Source organism: Epinephelus lanceolatus, chromosome 6, assembly GCF_041903045.1.
Source record: "Epinephelus lanceolatus isolate andai-2023 chromosome 6, ASM4190304v1, whole genome shotgun sequence".
NCBI classification, from domain to species: Eukaryota; Metazoa; Chordata; class Actinopteri; order Perciformes; family Serranidae; genus Epinephelus; species Epinephelus lanceolatus.
In genome coordinates, this window is record NC_135739.1 from 46891419 (window position 1) to 46907134 (window position 15716).

A 15716-nucleotide genomic window follows, 5' to 3' on the forward strand; every position below is an offset into this window, starting at 1 on the left:
ATCATATTTTTCAAATAAACTGAAAAGTTTCATTGCATTTTTATCTTTCATTATGTTAAGGGCTTTGGTGAAGGAAAGAAACTCGTTATGAAACACATTAAATCTAGGTTTCACATTCATATATTTACATTTGTGTATGTAAAAATTAGTATATTGTTTACCAGAAAGTCCCATTCATTATTGTCCATAACAACACCATAAATAATGTCCTTTTGAGAAAAGGCTTCGAGTCGGATCTTTGAGTGCAGCCAGTCATGTATATCAGTCCAGAGTGTTTCAGAAAGCATACACTGAAAAAATAAATGATCAGAGGTTTCAATATCATCACCAAACACACATTTATTTGTTTCAAAACCAAATCTCTGTCGTAATAGTTCACCAGACGGATACACACCATTTAAAATTTTAAACTGGATTTCTTTTGCTTTTGGATTTATGGGAAATTTTAAGTATTTAGAGCGCAAAGAATATAAAATATCTTTGGAGAAACTTTGTTTGATGGAGTTTCGACAAGACAATAAAGGGTGTGTGATGTCATCAAATATCTTTCTAATTGTTTCATTAGGAATTTTAATACTCTCAAAGTCATAGCTTCCAACTAGGAGATGTGAAAAATTAGAAGTGATGTGAGTCGAGTTTGAAACAATCCCTTGAATTAAATTTAAAGTAGGGCCTTCAGACGTTCTTCCCCTCAGATTTTTTTTTTTTTCCTTCTTCTTCTTCTTTTCATTTTATGGCGGATTGCAATCTTAGCTTTAGAAGGTGCATACCGCCACCTCCTGTACCGGAGTATGCAGATGAGTTACTATTATTTCATGCAGCTTTTGTTTAACCGAGATATAACAAACAAACAAACAAACAAAAATAAATGAATTCTTTTTTTTTTTTTTTTTAAAAAAAAAAAAGGATTACCTACTATATTCTTCTATATCTGAAAATGAATCAAGACTTTCTGGGCACCTTTTACCCCCATCTCCATACATCCCCCTCTAGACTCCACTCCCTTCCTACCTCCCTGATCCATCTTTGCAGCTGTTCCCTCTCCTTGATGTATTTATTGCATTCCATAATTATGTGTTCTGTAATTCCTGTCTTTTTACACTGTAAACATTCACCTGACCTGATTTCCCTATCATCAATAATGTCTGATTAAGTCCTGTGTGATCAAATCTTAGTCTTGTTAATTTAACTTCCTCCCTCCTGTTTCGCCTCAATCAATCAATTAGTCAGTCAACATTTATTTCTATAGCCCTTTACAAAACCCAAAGGTACACAAAGTGCTTAACAACAGTGTCAAATAACAATGAAAGTACATGAAGTACCAAACACACACACAAAAAAAAAAGAACAATAAGACAATACAGAAAAGAAAAACAGTGCTACAGGGCATTAAAAGCCTTTCAACATAGATAAAATACATTAAAACAGAATAAATACACATTAAAAAAAAAAAGGATAGCCCTAGTCGGAATTAAAAGCAATTCTAAAAAGGTAGGTCTTCAGCTTAGATTTAAAAAGGCCAAGATCAGTAGTGGTGCGTGTAGAAACTCAATGTCCTCACCGTTTCATATGTTTGGACTTGAAGCTTTAATGAACTTTCTTTTACATGAAATCAGCACAGATAGCATGCTTCATTGTCAGTCTCTCAGCTCCTGCTGCAGCTACTAACGCCGACAGTAAACACAACATGACTTCCTCAGTCTTAAAGGGAATCTGCCTAATTCTCACAACACTACATCCCTCCTTTTCTTTCAAATGAAATGTCCTTCCTTGGTTTTAGCATTACTTAATCTGATGGGACTTGGATTAAACAAAATAACTGTTTTTTCCAAAAATGGGAGTATCTTAGATTCAGTAGTGTGCCATTAATTCAAAATCAGGTATATGACATTGAACAATAACTAAAATATGACTAACTAAAAATAATGTTTCTGAACAATTCTGAACACAGGTTAAAGTTGTTTAGTCAGCAACACAAAACATAACTGTGATGAGGGGCTGTAGTGGGAATTTATCAATGTCTCATCACTTTTCATAGCCTTTGCTACAGTTCAGTCAAAAGTCTTTGAGGAGGTCGTCTGTTTACCCTCACAGGGGTATCTCCTCCTGGCTTCAGGAGAGAGTAGTATAATTCCGCTTCTGTCAAAATGATGGATGGTGACCTTTGACCTTCCACCGTCGACCTACAGAAAGCATGTTGATGAACTAAACAGGGAGGTTAAAAAAAGGCACAATAATGATGTCCGATGTTCAGGCATTCACACCACGCATTCCTCAGAATTGAACGCAAGGTCTCACCCATCTGGGAGCACGGTCGACCTACAGAAAGCATGTTGATGAAGTAAACAGGGAGGTTAAAAAGGCACAATAACTCTGATGTTCAGGTATTCACATCACTCCTTCCTCCAGGGTGAACACCGGGTTAACGCCGTTTGTTTAGATGTTGGAACTCAGGATGTTGGGAGGGGGAAAAAGAGAGGTTAAAAAAAGGCACAATAATGATGTTTGTATGTTCATGATATTCATGATTCATAATATCACGATATGGTGATGTAGAAAGGAGGTTAAATTGGAAACATCATCATCAAAGTCTCTGTACACGTCCTCACCATCTCCTGTTTTTCTCTTTCTCTTTGTCTCACACACACGCACGCACACACACACACAGCAATTAAATATTCAGTTTATTTAAACTCTTTTTTTTTTTTGACATGAAAAAGTTTCAGCACGTTAATTATATTAGTTACAGAGGGTGAAAAGATGAGTTCTAACGACTGAAAAGATGAACGGTTAAACATTATTGTGAAAAGTACAAGCAATTGTCACTGAACAACCCAAAGCGTGAACCTACAGTAGTCAAACGACCTCCTGACCTCCACACACACACACACACACACACTATTCACTCTGTTAGTTTCTCCAATCACCTTACCAGATGTACGAGAAAAAAAAAATCACAAATGCACTGCTAGTAAGGTGATGTAGTGTAAAAGAACAATAGTGCACACATATGTGATGAATGAAGGGGTTAAACACTGGACTTTCACACAAGAGGCTGGGTGTGAGTGAGTTCTTAAAAGTAAGAATTACTGTCAGGTTTTTCTTGGTGGTACTATCTAATGTGTTGCAAACAAAATTAGGTGACTTTGTGAAAGAATAGTCTCCCCATGGCTTGTATTTTGGTTGTGAGTACCAAGCAGTAATCTTTACTCAAACAAAGGACCTACTGGGGGCGTCGGTGGCTTGGTGGTAGAGCAGGCGCCCCATGTACAAGGCTGTTGCCGCAGCGGCCCGGGTTCGAGTCCAGCCTGTGGCCCTTTGCTGCATGTCATCCTCTCTCTCTCTCTTCCCCTTTCACACTTAACTGTCCTGTCCATTAAAGGCAAAAAATGCCCAAAAAATATCTTTAAAAAAAAGGGCCTATTGAAGTCACTAAGTATATAACATTTTGTTTTATTGTTTAACACACCATGTTTTCTTAGGTCTAAATGTATTCTAGTGATATTTATAATTTTTGCTCCGTGTGGTTGGTTCATTGGTTTGGTGGGACATTGGGCATATTATCTGCTTAGTAATGCTTTGTTGTACAGGTCCTGTAATCAAGTAACTACTTGATTACTGTCTTTGGAAATAATCAAGTAGTTACTTGATTACAGGACCTGGAATGAGACGGTGCATTTGTTACTAGAATAGATGGTCTGAGACAGCACACATAGTAAATACCAGCTTTAAGAAGGAACCAGTGGCGTAATGTAGCCACGACGGACCCCAGTGCATGCTATCGTGCAGATATCATATTGTTACACGACCTGAGACTTGACACTGGATAACATTTACATATATATTACCCAGCAATCATCACTGGATATCTGTATATCACAAGAAATGCAGAAGAAAATGAGAAATTATTCATTTCATCTAACAATTTTAATGGTTTATTATAGTTTACTTGAAATAAGCATATATTTTTGTTATAGATGCTACTGACTATTTTTATAAAAAAGAAAAGAAAAATGGACATCCGGTGAGGCGAGCACCCAAGATGGCCACGTAGCGCGACACTCCGTGGGGCTTCACCCAGTTCACCCTCCTATAACGATTTTGGAGATATCTAAGATAGATAAAATAACTACATATTAGAACAAGAAGGGAAGAAATATGCAGGGAGTCCAAAAATCCATCACACAGTATGGTCTGAGAAGCCAAATTAGTCGACCGACCGCAGAAGATGCAGACGACAACATGGCGCCTCCGCAGATAGACACCGCAGCTGAGCTAGCTAGCATTAAAACTTTGCTCCAAACCATCATGTCGGACATGAGCGGGCTGAAAGCAGGCATGGATGCAGTCCAAACTACAGAGGAGACGCTTGGACACCAGGTGACTAAAGCGGAAACACGGATTTCGGCGCTGGAGGATAAAGATGGGGTCAGAGAAACAGCGGTGAACACAGCGATGAGAACCGTCACACAGCTGCAGGAGCGGGTTATCTACCTGGAGGATGCCGGGCAGCATAATAATGTTTGCACTGTGGGGATAGAGGAAGGCGCTGAAGGACGTGATATACAGGGGTTTGTACAGAAACTCATCTCTGAAACACTGGATGTCGAGCTGACACAGGATTTTGAAATCGAGCGCTCCCACAGAACCGGCCAACGAGGAGGCAGAGACCGGCACAGTCTGGTACGTTTGCTGAGATTCACAGCCAGGGAGGCTGTTCTACGTGCGGCGAGAGAGAAAGGACGAGCGACGTGGAAGGGTAAACCGGTCTCCTTTTTCCAGGATTTGTCTCAGGATGTTATCCAGAAACGCAAGAAGTTTGATGGAGTGAAAAAGAAGCTGCAGGAAAAGGGGCTGCGGTACACTATGGTATACCCAGCCATGCTGAGAGTCGTCGACGACAACATTAGACACACTTTCACTTCACGTGAGGATGATGGAGTTTTTCTTTCGTCAAGAGGCTGATAAAACAAAGTGGACGAAATGACCTACTAGACAAGCCGTCTTCAAACCCTGATTTGTTTTATGTTGTTTTTTCCTCCTCATTGATTCAGCCGGTACGATGGAAGACAGTGTTTACAGACATTGCAGTCCCCTCACTGCACTCGAGGAAATTGGATTTATTTACTTATTTTTATTTATTTATTTATTTATTTATTTATTTTCTTTCTTTACTGGGATGCTGCAAGGTGCGATGAGGGTTGAAAGACCAGGACAAACCATCTGAACTGGTGAACTATACATGTGTCATCTTTGAACATACAAACTGACTCATATTTTAAGTTAATTTACAGGACTATGGGGATTATAAGTGATTTCCTGCAGCATCTGACTTTGTTTTATTTATTTATTTATTTATTTTTTATGAATAACTTGATAGTGAGGGCTGTGAAAGACTGAAATATTTGCATAAATTGCTTACAGGACTCAATGTTGGGAGCTGCTATGTAAAAGAAGGGAAGATTCTAACATTTTATGAGAATGAATCCTAGGTTTGGAATTTATTTGCCAGATATATCTGGCTATAACTTGCAGGGTTTTGGATGGACTATGAGCTTTATATCAGTAGGCTATGTCAAAGTAAGGCATGGGGAAGGACTACTATAGTTCTCCACTAAAAACATATATACAGGGATGGAGCTAAAATAGGAGGGGGGAGAGGAAGAAGAAAATAAAAAATAAAAAACTGAGAAATATTAATGTTAAAAGAAAGGAGGGGTTCCGGGGGCGCGTCCAGCGGGGATGGGACTTCGAGTTTCATGGACGTATTACTCCATTGTGTTGTTTAGGGGTTAAGGGTATGGCAAACCATCTTGTTCGGTTGCCAGCTGAGTGTTTTCTTTTATGTGTATGTTTTTATTCTTTTTGTGTGTATATGTTTAGCACAGGGAAGGCAAGGCAAGTTTATTTGTAGAGCACAATTCGTACACAAAGTAATTCAAAGTGCTTTACAGAACAAGAAAATGCATTAAAATCACAATACAAAATAAAAACATAAATAATCATTATAAAATGAACTTTAAAAGAGAAGAGTGCAGATAAGATCCTTTCAGTCATATGCACAGTGAAATAGAGCTGTTTTGAGCCTAGATTTGAACATTGTCAGAGTAGAGGCCTGTCTCACATCTTCAGAAAGACTGTTCCAGATTTTAGCTGTATAAAACTGGAACCCTGATTCCCCATGTTTAGTCCACCAGCAGGAGGTCGGTCCCTGAGGTCCTCAGAGTCCGAGATGGTTCATATGGCACTAACATGTCAGAGATGTACTTTGGTGCTAGGCCGTGGAGAGACTTGTACACAAGCAGAGCTGCTTTAAAGTCTATTCTCTGAGCCACAGGAAGCCAGTGTAGAGACCTGAGCACAGGACTAATGTGCTCGTACTTCCTGGTTCTGGTCAGGACCCGAGCAGCAGCATTCTGGATGTACTGCAGCTGTCTTACGGCCCGTTTGGAGAGGCCAGTGAGCAGGCCGTTACAGTAGTCTAACCCACTAGAGACAAATGCATGGATAAGTCTCTCCAAGTCAGGTTTAGACACTATACCTTTGATTTTGGCAATGTTTTTTAGATGGTAAAAAGCTGCTGATGTTATTGATTTGATGTGGCTGTTAAAGTTCAAGTCTGAGTCCATTATTACCCCGAGATTTCTAACCTGATTTGTAGGTTTTAGAGAGAGAGACTGGAGGTGACTGCTGACACTTTGTCTTTGTTTCTGTGGACCAAATACGATGACTTCAGTCTTGTCTGAATTTAGCTGGAGAAAGTTGTTTTGCATCCACACACTGACCTGTTGGATGCAGTGACAGAGTGAATCCACTGGTCCATATTCACCTGCTGTCAGTGAGACATAGATCTGAGTGTCATCTGCATAATTGTGGTAGGACACATTATTACTTTGTATTAACTGGCCTAAAGGCAGCATGTAGAGATTGAACAGAAGGGGTCCCAGGATTGACCCTTGGGGCACCCCACAGGTCAAGGCCATGTGGTCTGAGACACAGTTACCAATTTCAACAAAGTACTTCCTGTCTTCTAGATAGGACTTCAACCAATTTAGGGCAGTGCCAGAGATGCCCACCCAGTCCTCTAGTCTCTGTAAAAGGATCTCATGATCAACAGTGTCAAAAGCAGCACTCAGATCTAGCAGGACTAAAACTGAGACTTTGCCTGCGTCAGTGTTCAGGCGGATGTCATTTGTCACCTAAATAAGAGCGGTCTCAGTGCTGTGATGGGGTCTAAAACCTGAGTGGAAAACATCAAAGGAGTTGTTCATTAGGAGAAAGTCAGTAAGCTGTTGGTAAACAACTTTCTCAAGGACTTTGCCTAAAAACGGCAGATTTGAAATGGGCCGGTAGTTGTTCAGTACTGTGGCATCGAGACTGCTCTTCTTTAGGAGAGGCTTTATGACCGCAGTTTTCAAAGCCTTTGGGAATGTTCCAGATTGTAGTGACATGTTAACTATGTGAGCGAGTGGTGGTAACAAACTGCTCAGCACAGACTTTAGAAATCTAGTGGGTAACACATCGAGGCAGCATGTAGATGAACTCAGACTGGTGATGATCTCTTGGACAGTTTTGTCAGTTACAGGTGCAAAATGAGTCAGCTCTAAGTGTCTAGGTGGCTGCAGGGTTGTTATTGGTGTTGTGGAATTGATGGCATTTTTAATGGTCTGAACCTTGTCGCAAAAGAATACTGCAAACTCATTACACTTAGATGTGGAGATCAGTTCCAGCGGCAGTTGAGCTGGAGGGTTTGTTAATCTGTTCACTGTTGCAAATAAGACACGTGAGTTGTTACTGCAGTTTCCAATAATTTCAGAAAAGTACCTCTCCCTTGTTCTACGTAAGATCTGGTTGAACATGTACAACTTTTCTTTATAAATTTCATAATGAACATGAAGCTTTGACTTGCGCCATTTCCGCTCAGCCCTCCGGCGCTCCCTTTTCTGTGCCCTGACCGAGTCGTCATTCCTCCATGGCGCCTTCTGCTTATTTTTAACCATTTTAACCTTCACAGGGGCAATGGTGTCCAGAACATTCAAAACACTCGGAGTAACAGAGTTCAACAAATCATCAACATTAGAACATGAGGCATTTTCAAAGTTTATCATTTCCATGAACAGAGCACCTGTGCTGTTATTTATGTGTCTCCTCCGAACAACTGCAGGACCAGCCGGTGGTTTGGGAGAAACAGACAGGTCAAAGAAGACACAGAAATGATCAGACAGAGCAACATCAACCACATTGACGTTTGAAATATTAACCCCCTTTGTAATGAGCAGGTCCAGACTGTGCTGCGCTCTGCTGTGGGTGGGCTCACACACATGCTGAGTCAGGCCAAAGGTTTCAAGGACAGCACTGAGCTCTTTAGCATTTCTGTCATAGACATTATCCACATGTACATTAAAATCACCTGTAATGACCAAACCATCAAAGTCTGTGCATACAATTGAAAGCATCCTGGTAAAATCATCAATAAAACTTTGACGGTGCTGGGGAGGCTTGTACATAACTACATAGAGTATGGACGGAGATTGTTTTAGCTCCATTTTAAAGGATACATACTCAAATGATGAAAACACCCCAAATGACAGCCTGTGCATAACCATATGATCTCTAAATACTGCACAGACACCTCCACCCTTTTTGTTTTCTCGTGTTTCAGATTCAAATTTGTAGTTGGGTGGAGCTGATTCCATTAGAACAGCATTACCTGTGTTTTTGTCAAGCCATGTTTCAGTTAAAAACATAAAATCAAGATTATACGAAGAGATCAAATTATTAATTAAAAAATGATTTGTTAGACAAGGATCTGACATTAAGCACAGCAAGTTTCAGATTAGTTTCAGTAGGACTGGACATTATCTTCTTACAAGGGATATGGATTAAATTTCTCTGATTGGACAGTCTAACTGTCCTTCTGTAATCTGGTCTATGTGGTGTGGCTGTAGATGTAGTACTAGGGGAGAATATTGTCTCACAGGGCCCCAGCTTGATATTACCTTTATCATGGCTGTAAGTCCTGGGACAGCAGAGGCCCTGTGCATCCTAGCTCTTAGGGATACCAGCTCTGGGGGCAGGCAGGGGAGGACGAGCAGGGGGAAGTTTGGGTGATGGACCAGATGAAAACCGAGGGGGAGGAACTGGGGGAGCTTTAGTTTGTGAAGCAGGAGAGTTGAAGCTCCTGTGTGACTTGAGGGGCACAGTTTTATACAGAGAAGAGTTCAGCATAGTTGGTGATAGAAGTCTTGACCTTGCTATATTAGGGGTGAGGGGAACCATCTTAATCCCTGATTTGATCAGGCTTTCAAGATGGTTGGGAAGGCCCATGGGGGAAGGTGGGGATGAAAAGGAGAGGGACAAGTCTCTAGAGGGGGTAGATGTGGCAGGGGGGGCCCAGGGCTGGTCTGTGGGTAGAGGAGGTGATGGGGGTGCTGCCAGGTCTGAAACTTCTGCTGGGGCCGTCACAGATGAGTCCAAGGCCTGTGATGAGGGCCCGGGGGGAGGTGAAACCGATGGTGGGCCTGAAACCTTCGCTGGGGCCGTCACAGACGAGTCCAAGGCCTGTGATGAGGGCCCGAGGGGAGGTGGAACCGATGGCAGGTCTGAATCCTTCACTGGGGGCGGTGGAGGCCGTTGTGGTGCTGGAGCTGAATCCTTCGCTGGAGGCGGTGGAGGCTGTTGTGGTGCAGCTGGTGCTGAAACACTGGCTTGATCTCTGGCTTCTGCGACAGAGATGCTTCTCTCGTTCCTCTCCTCTCTCACTGGTCGCTCAGGACCCTGTCCCGGCCCATTTTGATGCCTCAGAGCGTGGAGGAGGTGTTCCGTCAGCACTCTCCTCCCACCTCTGCACAAGTGTGGGCCCTTTCCCTTGGACAGGTCCTCTCGTTTCCAGAACAGATAAAAGTTCTCAATGTAGTGCAATCCTCTGTGCGCACACTCTTTGAACAGCCATGTGTTCAGCTGAAGCAGCCGGCTGAACTTGTTTATCTTCCTGTCTATGTTTGGAAGAGGTCCACTAATGAATGCCTTGACCTCCACTTTATCAAGCTCCTTGAAGAACTTAGTGAAATCCCTTTTCAAGTCTTCAGTCTGTTCCTTTCTGATGTCCACTGCACCCACGTGCACGATCAGCTCTGACTCCTCGGTGTGTAGACAAAACTTTTGGAGGAGTGTTGTCATGTCAGAGACAGTGGCACTAGGACAGCAGCATGTTTGAATTCTTCCATGGTTTATGCCACTGATAGCACCGTCTCCTATCAGCAGCGTATCTCTGACCTTGACGTTTGGTCCAGCTTGTCTGTCTGCCTGCTGTCTTTTGCCGACTTTATGGCTCCAGTTTCATGAAGATAATCCATTTTCTCTTTGTTCGTTAGAAACATTAAATTCAGTCTCTGACAGTGGCAAAAATCTGTTTGTAAGCTGTATTTTGGGTGATGTTACGTAGGTATTAACATTGTCTCTCATCACTTTGTGCTGCTTTGGCTTAGCACCAAGTTCTCTCCAGGATGAGGCATTTTGGTCTTTACAGAATTTTGGAAAAGACACAGTATCACTCAGGTTTAAGATGAAAGTAGCAGGTATTTCACCGTTTTTACTGAAAGTAACTGGGCTTCTTACCACCGGATGTCACTGGGAGCGTCTTGTGAAGTCCTTTTTCAGATTCTAAAGCAAAAATCTGTGCTTGTAGCTCATTAATTTCTTGTTGATATCTCCGACAGCGTTCGCAGAAGGAATTTGTTTGGTTTCTTCCCCCGGACATGCTGCTGGTGTCATCGCCCACTGGGCCGGCTGAGCACTGTGCTGGAGGGTCACGAGCCAGGTCGTTAAGCTCCTTGTGAATCCTTTTCAGGGCCATCCTGTCTTGATGTTTCACTTAAAGGGTTTCCAATCCAAGCAGTGGGAGGCAACCGTGATATGCCAGAAAGATCCCGCTATCCGTTAAATAACTGAGTCAACTCGACACGGCCTTTCTTTTCGAGCTAGCGCAGTTAGCTAGCGAGCTAAAACTACGTAAGCGTGGAGTCGGTAACAAAGATAACCAGGGGCGTTTCTCCTGCCGAGGGACAGACGGTCCGTGTCCTCCGTTTACCCTGGTGAGACGCTGCCAAGCTGCAGTGTGCACTGTGTTTCCAGCAAACTTTTAGGCAGCAGACATGGATGTTTTTAGGGACCTGTTGCTGCCATGTTGGAGTCAAACTCAGGCTCAGGGAGGCTCAGGGAGTAACACAGCTGGTCACAGCTGATAATTAAGAATGTGGCTTACAATGACATGTTTATATGCAGTTTGGAACAATGTTTAGGCCAATGGTCAGGGACACAGATCGAGATAACAGATACAGCTTATTTTGACAGAAACACTTAAAGTGCTCTCTTGGAATATTAAAGGGGCAAATTTAGCTATTAAGAGGAAAAAACTTCTTCTGTACTTGAAACAAAAAAGGTCGATCTTTGCTTCTTGCAGGAAACTCATTTAAATAATGAGGAATCCACAAAACTCCAGAGAGACTGGGTTGGTAAAGTTTTTTTTCAGTGCCTACTCCTCCAAACAGAGGGGAGTGTGCATACTAATCTGTAAGAACCTTAACATTGTTATCCATAAGCAACTTTCTGATGGGGATGGCAGATGGGTTGCATTAGACACAAGTTTTGGTGGCATTAGATGTTCTTTTATTAATATATATGCCCCAAATACTGACTCTCCAGATTTTTTTGTTGACATTTGCAATACCGTGAAACAGATTGGGAATACCATTGGGAATATGTGATACTTGGGGGGGATTTTAACCAGGTGAGAAACCTGGTACTTGGTAAATCAAATAACCCTAACACAAGAACAACACAGAAATCTCAATTAGCAACAGATGTTCTGGAAGAAGAGCTGGGGTTGGTTGACATCTGGAGGCTCTTACATCCTCAAGAAAGGGAGTATTCTTTCTATTCAAATCCGTACTCTTCCTATTCTAGAATAGACTACTTTTTGGTATCTAAGCAGTTGGTAGATCTATGATAATATGACTGTGAGTGCATCAGTTGGTAATATTGTTATGTCAGACCACGCTCCAGTGGCAATGGTGGTTCGTTTTAACTCAGGATTTAAAGATTTTATAAGTAGTTGGAGATTTAATACTTCTCTACTCCACGATGAGAAATCATACAATTTCATCAAAAAAGAAATTTTGGAATACTGGGAATTTAATGAAGGATCAACTGCTAATCCTGGTCTGGAGTGGGATGCGTTCAAAGCCTGTTTAAGGGGCCAATTAATCCAACATGCTTCTTACCTAAAAAAACAAACTACTATCCGCTTACTCAATTTAGAGAAGGAAATTAAGGAGATTGAAAAGTCACATACATCTCAACTTAATCCGGGGGTTCTGTCTCATCTAAATAAACTAAAATACAAATTAAATTCCATCCTGCAGAAGAAAGCAGAATATGCATTGTTTAGGTGTAGACAGAGGTACTACGAACAAGGGGAAACAGCTGGCAGGTTTTTGGCTCAACGAGCAAAACAACAATACAATCAAACACTAATAACATCTGTGTTAAAGGATGACGGGGGCTTAACCACAGATAGTGGGGAGATAAATGAGACATTTAGGACATTTTACCAATTGTTGTATACATCACAGTGCACCAAAACAGAGGTGGATATAGACAATTTTTTGTCAGCGGTACTCTTGCCATCCCTGTCAGAACAAATACAGAAAGAAATTGGGGGAGATATTACATTAGAAGAAATCCAGCAAGCGATAAAAGATCTGAATTCTGGGAAGTCCCCTGGGGGATGGCTTCCCCACAGATTTTTATAAAGCATTTTCTGACATCTTGGCACCAAAGCTACACACAGTATTTCAGGATGCACTTAACAAAGGCCGTATGCCAGAGAGCATGCAATCCACAGTGATCACACTCATACATAAAAAAGGCAAGAACCCCCAGCAATGCAGAAGCTATTGACAAGTCTCACTTATTAATGTAGATGCCAAAATATTGGCTAAGGTTCTAGCTTTAAGACTGGAGAAACACTTGCCCAGTCTTATTCACCCGGACCAGCTGGATTTTATTAGGGGGAGGTCTTCTGCTGACAATGTACGCAGGTTATTACATTTGATTTGGCATACAAGGAATAACATCGAACCTACTGTCGCTTTCTCGCTTAACGCTGAGAAAGCATTTGATAGAGTAGAGTGGAGGTATTTATTCAAGTTGTTACATAGGTCTGGATTAGGGTCTTCATTAATAAATTGGGTAAGACTACTGTATAGCAATTCTAAAGCCTCAGTACTAACAAATAGAAAGATGTCTAAAAGCTTTGACCTTCATAGAGGCACGAGGCAAAGGTGCCCCCTTAGCCCACTGATTTTTGCGTTAGTATTAGAGCCTTTAGCGGCCGCCATTAGATGCAGCACAAATATTAGGGGAATTCATGCTGGAAAAACAGAACATAAACTGCTATTATGCGCAGATGATGTGTTGTTATTATCATCGAATCCAGAAATAGCTGTTCTATTTCGTCCCTACTGACCGCCAGAGACGGTGCATAAGCACTGGATAACTCCGCCCGCGCTAGCGCATGTCGAGTACGAATATCAACAACATCACCCGTGACCCCTGCATGAACTCCGGGAGGCTATATCTTCCGGTGTCAGCAGATGATCTGTTCCCTCATTCTTCTCGCGAATCGCGTGTCGAGGTGTACGTAAGTCGTTTGCTGTTGATTTCACGTGTTGCTGGCCCTGTGCAGCCTCGTGCCTCTGTGGTGGGAGTAACGGGCTGACGCTCATCCTCCAAGAGGCTGTGGCCAGCGTGTTGCACGATTATATGTAATTATCCCTGCTCTGGTATTGTGGCTTTGCCAGTGTGGTGGCGTCCCCGCCCCCCGCATCCAGCATTGCCTGCAGCTACTGAAGGCTGTGTGAGCAGGTCAGTGTAAGTGGATTCTGATAAATGTTTTCTGTTTTTTTTTTTTTTTGCAGTTTGGGTTGGTGACGGTGGTGTTTCCGCTACCCTCTCCCAGCTCAGTTGTGCTTGTGAGACATATATATATATATATGTATATATATATATAGTTAAAAAAATATATAATAATAATAAATTGACAAAAAAAAAGAAGGTAAGAAGGCTGATAACCTTGTTGGTGACGGTTGCGTGCCCGCCCCCTCTCCCAACTTGGTCTGGTGGTCTTTTCTACTGCGTTGACGCTTCCGCTCCCGGCAGTGTCACACTTTTCTGGGCTCCTCGCTGGCTTTCTCCACATGGTTACAGATGGAGCACGCCTGTGGCAGCTACATGACCTCCCTTGAACCTGAGGACGGCCATGACCACTGTGTGGCCTGTCTTGGCGTGGACCACCTGCAGGAGGCCCTCACTGACAAAGCCTGCATGAACTGAATAACTCATACCGCAGCGGTGCCTGGACAGCGTGACGTGTGTGGTTGTGCTGCTGCCGTGGTCCTGCCAGATGCCTCCTGCTGCTGCTGCCATCATTAGTCATTAGTCATACTTCTACTGTTATTATACACATATGACTATTGTCACACAAGTATACTGTCAGATATTAATACATACTTTCAACATATTGTACCACAGTAGCCAGAACTATAACTATAATATTATTACTTTCATTAATGTTGTTGTAAGCTACTGTCATTACCTGCATCTCTCTCTCTCTCTCTCTCTCTCTCTCTCTCTCTCTCTCTCTGTCTCATTGTGTCATACGGATTACTGTTAATTTATTATGCTGATCTGTTCTGTACGACATCTATTGCACGTCTGTCTGTCCTGGAAGAGGGATCCCTCCTCAGTTGCTCTTCCTGAGGTTTCTACCGTTTTTTTTCCCCGTTAAAGGGTTTTTTTTGGGGGAGTTTTTCCTTATCCGCTGTGAGGGTCTTAACGACAGAGGGATGTCGTATGCTGTAAAGCCCTGTGAGGCAAATTGTGATTTGTGATATTGGGCTTTATAAATAAAATTGAATTGAATTGAATTGAACTGCTGTATCATGCCTCAGTCAGTGAGGTTGGCCAGACTGGCCCAACTGGATCCTCTGGCCTGCCTCCCTTCCTTCCAGTCTGAGAGGGCAGACTTCTGTGGGGCCCCTGCGCAGAAGAGGTCTGCCACACGGGGTGGGGACGGTGCTCCTGCGAAAAGGAGGAAGGCGACTGCCAAGGACCAGCTCTCCTCCACAGCTGACCGCTTGACTGCTGATATGGAGCAAATGAAGGTGCTCCCCATGAGTCTCCAGCCTGCTGGTGGGGTGGCGCCCCCTGCTGGAGTCACCACTGCCACTGGACGATGCTCTTTCCAATCGCGGCTTCGTCGAGTCAGTTTCGGGACTCACAGGGTAGTCCGGCCCCTCTGATGGCAGCAGGCTCCTCCCATTCCTCAGCCCAGAGTTCTTGGCAGGGGTCTGATGACTCTTCCATGGGGGCGATCATCCGGACAGCCCTGGCTCATCTGCAGCTGGATGCCCCGAGTCAGGGGCAGGCTCCCAGTGCATTTCACAGGCGCAACCCTCCCTCGGCGAAGGTTACGGTGCCGCATTCTCCCGACTTCCTGAAGGAGCTGCACTCCTGTTGGAGGGACACTTCAGCCCTCACCAGGCCGGGGTCAGATGAATGGGTCTTGGCTGCCATGGAGGATGCCGAGTCGGTGGGGCTCCTCCACATGCCGGCGGTTGAGCCTCCAATCGCAGCCCTGATTGTGGCTCCAGATG